At 39.7% G+C, this 9,239-nt stretch overlaps 1 protein-coding gene across 1 annotated transcript in view; it reads left to right on the top strand.

Moving 5' to 3' along the window:
• Positions 1-503: 503 nt before the first annotated feature.
• Positions 504-9,239, top strand: part of LOC129696341 (protein EFR3 homolog A-like) — a 115,767-nt gene continuing 107,031 nt past the window's right edge. Inside the window, exon 1 of the mRNA XM_055634160.1 lies at positions 504-2,786. The gene's annotated coding sequence lies outside the window, so the exon portion shown is untranslated. The remainder of the gene's footprint in view (positions 2,787-9,239) is intronic.

The following is a 9,239-nucleotide window of genomic DNA, read 5'->3' as shown; positions in this document are numbered from 1 at the left end:
CAGATTCAATTTCAGATTCAATTTTAATTGTCCTCAGCTGCATTTCAGCCCTCAGCTACCAATCATCCATTCAACATTTACCTGATTATTATCTGCTTTGATCTGTTGTTTTCACACCTTACCCTTCCACATATCTACGTCTTCTCCCCTGATTCTCAATCTGAAGCAGGGTCTTGACCCAAAACGTCACCCATTCCTTCTCTCTAGATATCATGCTTGACTCCCTGAGTTACTTCAGCATTTTGTGTCTATCTACGGTGTAAATCAGCATCAGCAGTTCCTTCCTACACATTAGAGTCAAGCATGGTTGTTTGTGGAAAGTGCTGGTTCTTATTATTGATGCATAAACTTCTTGTGGTTTCCAGGTGATTAAATGATTCATTAGACACCTCAAGTAAGTCTCCTGGATCGACTGAAGGAGTGCATGGTTGCCAAGCCCCAGGATGCCAGCAGGTAAAAATAGGAACAGCTCTACCGCTCTCCGATGTCACAGAGAAAACATCTTCTGTACTTCTCCATATCTTTTGTGAACCTTTATTGTGAATAGTAGGTGATTGGCCTGTATTCAAGGCTTTAATACTCGGGCATTATAAAAACCTAGATTTGCAATTTACTATGTTACCTCATTGACTGTATTAATAATGTGGGGGCTGCCTAGTGTTTTGGAGAATATGTTTTAAAAAAACTGGTATTTGTAATAACTTCTGAATAGTTGAGAGAATTTGTTATTACTTCCTCCTTGAATATATTAATATGGTTGATATGTTAACTTTAATTCAAAAGATTGTTGGAACAAATGTAAGTTTTGTCCAATTGGATCTACAGGATAATTTAGTTTCTAGTTATGACAGCTTCGGCACACTAGTCTTTAGTTTTCAGTTAGTATTCTCATTGGTCCTTTGCAATGATTTTGTTTAGTGTTTTGTACTTAAAATAGTCACATAGTTTAAATACAACTGAAATTTGGAGTGACATTGCTTAATGTTATGTATGTATAGATGCAGTAAGAAATAACAATCCGTTTCAGTATTTTACAATAAATTGCAGATTATACCTGATACTGTTGCTTTTAAAAGTAATGTCCACTTACCATGTTTATAGTAAATTAACATTTCAAAAATAGCTTAAAAGTAATTTTGACATGTTTATAGTAATATATGTATGGTGGAGATATGAGGCTCCTATAATCTGGTCCTGTAATCTGGAGTAAAAGTTAAATTGCTGCAGGAACTCAATGGGTCAGGGCGGTCATGGTGGCGCAGCGGTAGAGTTGCTTCCTTACAGCGAATGCAGCGCCGGAGAACCGGGTTCGATCCTGTTTACGGGTGCTGTCTGTACGGAGTTTGTACGTTCTCCCTGTGACCTGCGTGGGTTTTCTCCGAGATCTTTGGTTTCCTCCCACACTCCAAAGACGTCCAGGCATGTATGTTAATTGGCTTGGTAAATGTAAAAATTGTCCATAGTGGGTATAGGATAGTGTTAATGGCTGGCATGGACCCGGTGGGTGGAAGGGCTTGTTTCCGCGCTGTATCTCTTTAAACTAAACTAAAACTATGGAGGTGGATGAATGATTGAATTTTTGGGTCGAGACCCTGCATGAAGATCCCAAATGTGAACAATCCATCTGCCCACACAGATGCCACTTGACCCGCTAAGTTCATGGAATATAGAATAATGCAGCACAGCAACAGGCCCTTGGGCCCATGAAGTTAGTGTCAAACATGATGCCAAATTAAACTAATCACTTCATGATCCATATCTCTCCATTCCCTGCATAGATATATGCCGATCAAAAAGCCTCTTAAACACCATTCTTGTATCTGTTACTACTGACTGCATTCCAGGCATATACCACTTTCTGGGTGGAAAACCTGGCCTGTACATTTCCTTTAAATTTTCCTCCTCTGGCCTTCATGGCACGCCTTCTGGTATTTGACATTTCCACCCAGAGGAAAATCATATTATGACTCTTAACTCTATACCTATTATTATTTTATAAACTTTTATTAGGTCTCCGTTCAGCCTCTGAAATTATTGAAGAGAGCAATACACGTTTGCCCCACCTCTCCTTGTAGCTAACACCTTCTAATCCAGGCAGCATCCTGAAAAACCTTTCTAAAGTCACTACATTCTTCCTGTAATGGGACAACCAGAGCTGCACATAGTATTCCAAATGTGACAATCAAAGTCCTATAAAGCTACAATGTGACTACATAACACCTATATGCAATATCCTGACTGATGAAGGCAACCATCCCATATGCCTTCTTTACCATTGTTTTCCCTTGTATTTGACCTCCCGAAGTGCAGTAACACACTTGCCCACATAAGCTCCATCTTGGTAGTGTGGTAGAGCATAGAGATCTAGGAGCGCAAGAATATAGTTCCCTGAAAGTGGCATTGCAGGTACATAAGAAGGCTTTTGGCATGTTGGATTTCAATCAAGGAATTGAGTATAGAAGCTGAGACATTATGTTAAGTCACAAAAAGGGTCTCGACCGGAAACTTCACCCATTCCTTCTCTCCAGAGATGCTGCCTGTCCTGCTGAGTTAATCCAGCTTTTTGTGTCTATTTTTGATTTTAGATGTTTAGTGTTTGAACTAAATAAGGGCGGTCACAGTGGTGCAGCGTTACAGTTGCTGCCTTACAGCGAATGCAGCACCGGAGACCCGGGTTCGATCCTGACTACGGGTGCTGTCTGTACAGAGTTTGTTCATTCTCCCCGTGATCTGCGTGGGTTTTCTCTGATATCTTCAGTTTCCTCTCGCACTCCAAAGACGTACAGGTTTGTAGGTTAGTTAGCTTGGTAAATGTAAAGATAGTCCTTAGTGGGTGTAGGATAGTGTTAATGTGCGGTGATAGCTGGTCGGTGCGGACCTGGTAGGTCGAAGGGCCTGTTTCCGCGCTGTATCTCTAAAGTAAATGTTAGTCCATGATAAATTTAAAAAAACAGCATTCCCTTACTTTATTGGATGTATTACTAGATTTGTACAACCTCGGAGTGCATAGGAGTTCTGTTGTCTTCTATCCAATAATGGGAAAAGTGCAGAATATGGTTGTGTCTCAGCAATTACAGTTATGTTTTGATCCTAATCACGCTGAATAACAGTGGCAGTTGCGTTGAATGGTACCAGACTAATAGTTGGGGGACAAAAAAGGAGAATGCCTAAACACTCAGTGTGGTCAGGCAGCGACCACGGGGAGAGTTGCAGAGTCAGAATTTTCCTTTTCGCTTTATTCTTTGCAAATGAAGTAGACATAATTTTTTTTAAATGGAGTAAAAGGTCATAATTTTATGTCTTAGGAGCAGGTGGGCAATTTGGCCTATCAAGTCTACACTATTCAATCATGGCTGAACTATCTTTCCCCCTCAACCCCATTCCCCTGCCTTCTCCCCATAACCCTTGACACATTTACTAACCAAGTGTCTGTCAATCTCTGCCTTTAAAATACCCAATGACTTGACCTCCACGGCCATCTGTGGCAGTGAATCCCACAGATTCACCACCCTCTGACTAGAGAAACTATTTCTCATCACCTATCTAAAGGTACGTCCCTTTATTCTGAAGCTATGCCCTCTGGTTCTCGACTCTCTCACTAGTGGAAGCATCTACTCTACATTCGCTTTCGAGGCCTTTCACCATTTGTTGTTCAATGAAGTCCTTCCCTCTTCCTTCTAAACTCCAGTGAGTACAGTGCTAGTGCTGTCAAACGCTTATCATATGTTAACTTAATCATCCTGCATAATTCTCGCAACCTCCTCTGGACCCTCTCCAACGCCAGCACTTCCTCATATTTGGGGCCTAAAACTGCTCACAATACTCCTAATGTGGTCTAACTAGTGCCTTATAAAGCCTCAGCATTACACCCTGGTTGTCTTCCCTATTCAAACTGCCTTTTCACACAATTCAAAATAAATAAATAAAAACCGGCAGTTCATTATTAAGCATGCTCTTTTAAAAACTGTGTTCTGCAGTAAAATTAAAATGAAGCCGAGTTTAGGAGCTTTGTTGATACTTTGTCCCCAAAGCCTCAGAAATAAATCGTTTTATTTCGTAGCCCATATTAAATAACAATTTAGCTAATTTCACTTTAAACTGCTATGTTCAAAGTGATTCCTCCCTGAAACTATACTAAATGAAAAGGCAGTGCTTGAACTTGGAAGGTTAATATTTTGGTAGCTGTAAATGTAAGCTATCATGTCATTATTAGTTGTTATTCATAGGAATGCTTGCAAGAATGATTAGAAATGGCATTCCTTCATTGCAAGTGTTCAATTTGTTTCTTTGTTTGCATTTGTGTTTTCCACTTGCTTTGTATAATGGTAACGGGTAGAGTAGTTTTTGATGGTTGTGACATATTCATGTTAGGAGGGATAAAACGCTGTTCAGGCACCGCTAATACATCTAAATGAGAATGCTTCTTATGACAAAAGCATTTTGCTTAAAAATTGTTTAAAAAAGCATTGTTTACATTTTTTGCCAATTAAATGGGCGTCACGGTAGCGTTGCAGTATAGCTGCTGCCTTACAGTGCCAGAGACCCAGGTTCAATCCTGCCTATGGGTGCTGCCTGTGCGTTGTACCATGACCTGCATGGATTTTTTCCAGGATCTCCGGTTTCCTCCCACACTCTAAAGACGTCCAAGTTTGTAGGCCAATTGGCTAGGTAAAATTGTGCATTGTCCCTTCTGTGTGTTGGATAGTGTTAGTGTGCGGGGATCGCTGGTCGGCGTGGACTCGGTGGGCCAAAGGGCTTGTTTCCGTGCTGTATCTCTAAAAAAAACTAATTGCATTCTACTATCAGGACTGAAACTCCCAGCCAAAGGATGACCTTTGAAGTTCACTACATTCATTGTCTACAAGATAGAAACATAGAAAATAGGTGCAAGAGGAGACCATTCAGCCCTTCAAGCCAGCACTGCCATTAATTGTTATCATGGCTGATCATCCACAATCAGTAACCTGTGCCTGTCTTCTCCCCATATCCCTTGATTCCGCTAGCCCCAAGAGCTCTATCTAACTCTCTTAAATTCATCCAGTGAATTGGTCTCCACTGTCTTCTGTGGCAGGGAATTCCACAAATTCACAATGGGTGAAAAAGTTTTTTCTCATCTCAGTTTTAAATGGTGTTCCCTTTATTCTTAGACTGTGGTCCCTGGTTCTGGACTCCCCCAACATGGGGAACATTTTTCCTGCATCTAGCTTGTCCAACCCTTTTATAATTTTATATGCTTCTATAAGATGCCCTTTTGTCCTTCTAAATTCCAGTGAATACAAGCCCAGTCTTTCCAATCTTTCCTCATATGACAATCCCGCCATCCCAAGGATTAACCTTGTGAACCTACGTTGCACTCCCTCAATAGCAAGGATGTCCTTCCTTAAATTAGGAGACCAAAACTGCACACAATACTCCAGATGTGGTCTCACCAGGGCCCTGTACAGCTGCAGAAGGACCCCTTTAGTCCTATACTCAAATCCTCTCGTTATGAAGGCCAATATGCCATTAGCTTTCTTCACTGCCTGTGCTACCTGCATGTTTACTTTCAATGACTGATGTACAAGGACACCCAGGTCTCGTTGCACTTCCCTTTTTCCTAATCTGACACCATTGAGATTAGGAAAAAGGGAAGTGCATGAACCATTAAACTATTTTCTAATTAATTGAGAATAAACCAATTGATACACTTTTACTAACATCAATAACATAAAAACTGGTTATTATGGATTAATTTCTTAACAAATACAAATTAAAATGTTCATTCTTTAATGTGTTAATCATATACATAATTAACACCATTTACAAAACAGTTAGAATTTTAGGTCCATGCCAGCACACAGGGTGCTTATCTACCTGCTGATCGCAAATAATTTCTGAGTCAGTCCACTGTGGGAATGCTGATCATAAAACCTCAGTAGCAAAGCCGTCTGATGTCACTGTTATCACATGTGGTTTGCTTGCAGAGAAAATAAACGGGAAGAACTATTGGGGAGAAAAGTTTGTATAGGTTTGACTGTTAACGAAGCCAAGCTGGCCTGCTCGGAGAAATTGAGAAATATTGAAAAACTATTTAAAAATGAAGTTAAAAAATTCAACATTAAAATGTTAATGATGGCATCAGATGAAATAATAGTGGATTTGATTTAATAGAATTTTACTGAAGGTACTTGGTTAGCTTTCAACTTTATGCTGACTGCAACAGCAGCACCAACCTTTAAACTATCCAAATCATGGCTGTGCGGATATATCCGAGCCATGCATTTTAGAGTGATTTGAGGATTCAAATGGAAGTGAAAGCATTAGTGTAAGTGTGTTAATCCAATGGATGCATTTAGTTACAATTATTACATGGGTCATTTTTGAGATAATTTTTGTTTAGTTATTGTATTTTTGACATAAATTTCAATTTTTGAGGAGGCAAATGCCAAGTTTTTTGCAAACATTTTGTAGCTATTTCAGAACAAAGAAACAACTTTACTAGTTGGTAGCTGTGACCTGTACTTGTACCATGTGGAACAATTTGTTATTGAACTCCTCCAGGGGAAAGCTAACACAGGAGAAATCATGATGAGTTGTCTTTAGCCATATAACGTACAATAACAATTTGACTAGAGGAGATAAACTAATTTTCTTTCACATTTCATAAGCCTCCTTAACAAAGTACAGATGGTATACACTAGCCATGTCCACTGGCTTTGGGGAGAAGTGAATGTAATGATGCCAGTCAAGTGGACTAGTTTATCTTGGAAGTGTTGTAATAATAAATACCGAAGGACAGATGAGTCTGTATAGTGGCAAATGGATTACTCTATATGAGCTATGAGACATAACAAGTTAGAATTCAATCTAAAAAAAATCTTATTGAGTATTTCGACATTCAATACCTTGATAATTGTCTTTGTATCCTGGAGATCAAAAATCTGATTCAAATATTCAAATATCTGATAGAAATGAAAGAAGAGGGATGTGAATAGTCAACATTTTGGGGGGGAAATAGTGTAACAATGTTACAAAATTTTGAGATTTTAAAAATCAAGTCTGTAAATTATCCCATCAGATAAAACAAAGTTTAATTTGTCACCTAATTCACTTTCATATCTTCAGTATTAAAAAAGGTTATGGCCATTTTCATACTCGGAAATTAGTATCTTGTTCTCTATTGCTTTTCCATTGACTTAACACAAAAGCTGTGATCGCGGACAGTCAAATGTCCATAACTTTCTTAAAAATTAAGAGAACTAAAATAAATTTTCAGTTATTATAGATTGAAGCATTCTGAAACAAATATGAAACAATCTTACTTAGATGACTTGAAATTAAAGCATATAATTAGTTACCTAATTGTAGCTAATTACAAAATTCAATTACTAGATCTAAACATCTATCAATTTCTTAAGAATAGATTAACATTTTTAAATAGCGTGTCCAAATAACATTCACACAAGAATTCACAATAAATATAATTTTTAAACCTCATTGTCATGGATTTATAGGCCAAATGGAAGGAATTTAATGTTTAATACCTGTAAATTAATGGCCATTTAAATCATCTAGCGAGTGGGTTTTTCTGGAACGCGACCATTTGGATGTTGCGGTTTGCAGTGATTTAGACCCCCATATCTGCATGAAAAACACTGCCGGTTGGTATGGGGACTAAATCACCGTTTCGCAACTTAAAATGTGAACTAAAGGTATCTTAAGGGCCACTTTTATACACAAAAATAAACCGCTTTCTTTTACCTACCTACCTGAAATCCGCCCCCGTTGTCGGGGTTGACTGCTTTAGAAGCTGATTTTAAAATTACTCCCAACACTGAATGAGTAGGGCGATTGACAAAAAAAAATAGACAGAACGCCTGTCGGAATGATTCTTCAGCAAAAGCTTGCACTCCAACCAAATATAATCCAGGACAAGGTAGGAAAAAAAACGCGTTTTAACCCCGCCCCCCCCAAAGGCGCCAAAATCGCGCACACGGCCAGTGGCAGAATTGCAGCACCGCTGAAGGAAAGTATTGTAACATACCTAAATAGTGTCTAGGCTAGAATTATTGGTCTTTGTGTATTGGAAATAACATTGTGTCTTACTGTCAATAAGAACACCTAGATCGGGTTGCTACTGATTGACCACATCCCAGTCTACAAAACCATAATACTGAATTGGCTTGTTTAGTTTCGTCTCTAAACTCCTGGGCTTTTTCCTTGAGGCCCCCCTCTATCTGCAATCAGCTTCAGACCCTCCTGACCGGCAGACCTCAGTCATTTAAAATTGATCATAACATTTATTTTGTCCTTGCCCGCAACGCTGGTGCGCCTCAAAATCCTGATGTAATACTTGATAATCATTTTTACTGTCTACAATTCCACCTATGTTCGTGTAATCTGCAAACTTACTAATCACATAGACAAAAAGGAACTTCAGATGTTGGTTCACAAAAACTGCACACTGTGCTAGGGTCACACAGTATGTGGAAACCATGGATAGGCGACATTTAGGGTTGGGATCCTTTATTATATGGGATTATAGTAGGGGGGAAAGTTAGAAGAGAGGTGGTGCTGGGCCAAAGTCTGGCAAGTGACGATGCAGATGGTGGTGGGGTTGATTGGAAGATGGTTGGACGAAGTCCACAGATGAAAAGACAAAAAGTGAGATGAAGAGATATGCATAGAAGAAAGGCAAAATCTGAAATCTGAGAAGGGAATATAGGTGGAGGGGGTTGGGGAGTGGAAGGAAGGGAGACATGGGTGCACACCCAGTTAGCAACTGGGAGATCCAGCAGGCCTTGGCGGACAGAGCAGGGGTTCGGTGAAATGGTTGCCTATTCTACTTTTGGTGTAGATGTAAAGGAGACCACATTTGGGAGCACTAAATGCAGTACATGAGGTTAGGGGAGAAGTAGAATCGGGCCTTATACATTCCCATCCGAAGATAACTAACAACAATGGGCCCAGCACCGATCCCAGAAGCTCACCATTAGTTACAGGCCTCCAGTCCATAAAGCAACCTTTCATCACCGCCCCCAGCGTCCATTAAGGTATTTCTGTAGTCATACAAAGCTGGAGTAATTCAGCGGGACAGGCAGCATCACTGGAGAGAAAGAATGGGTAACGTTTTGGGTCGCTTTTTGTGTCTATCTTCGGTTTAAACCAGCATCTGCAGTTCCTTCTTACACAAGGCATTTCGGTATCCAGTTAGCTGGCTCTCTAGATCCCATGCGATCTAACCTTCTAGAACAGCCTCC

The sequence above is a fragment of the Leucoraja erinacea genome, chromosome 4 (genome assembly GCF_028641065.1).
Source record: "Leucoraja erinacea ecotype New England chromosome 4, Leri_hhj_1, whole genome shotgun sequence".
Classification (NCBI taxonomy): domain Eukaryota; kingdom Metazoa; phylum Chordata; class Chondrichthyes; order Rajiformes; family Rajidae; genus Leucoraja; species Leucoraja erinaceus.
This window is presented reverse-complemented; position numbering and strand designations above follow the sequence as displayed.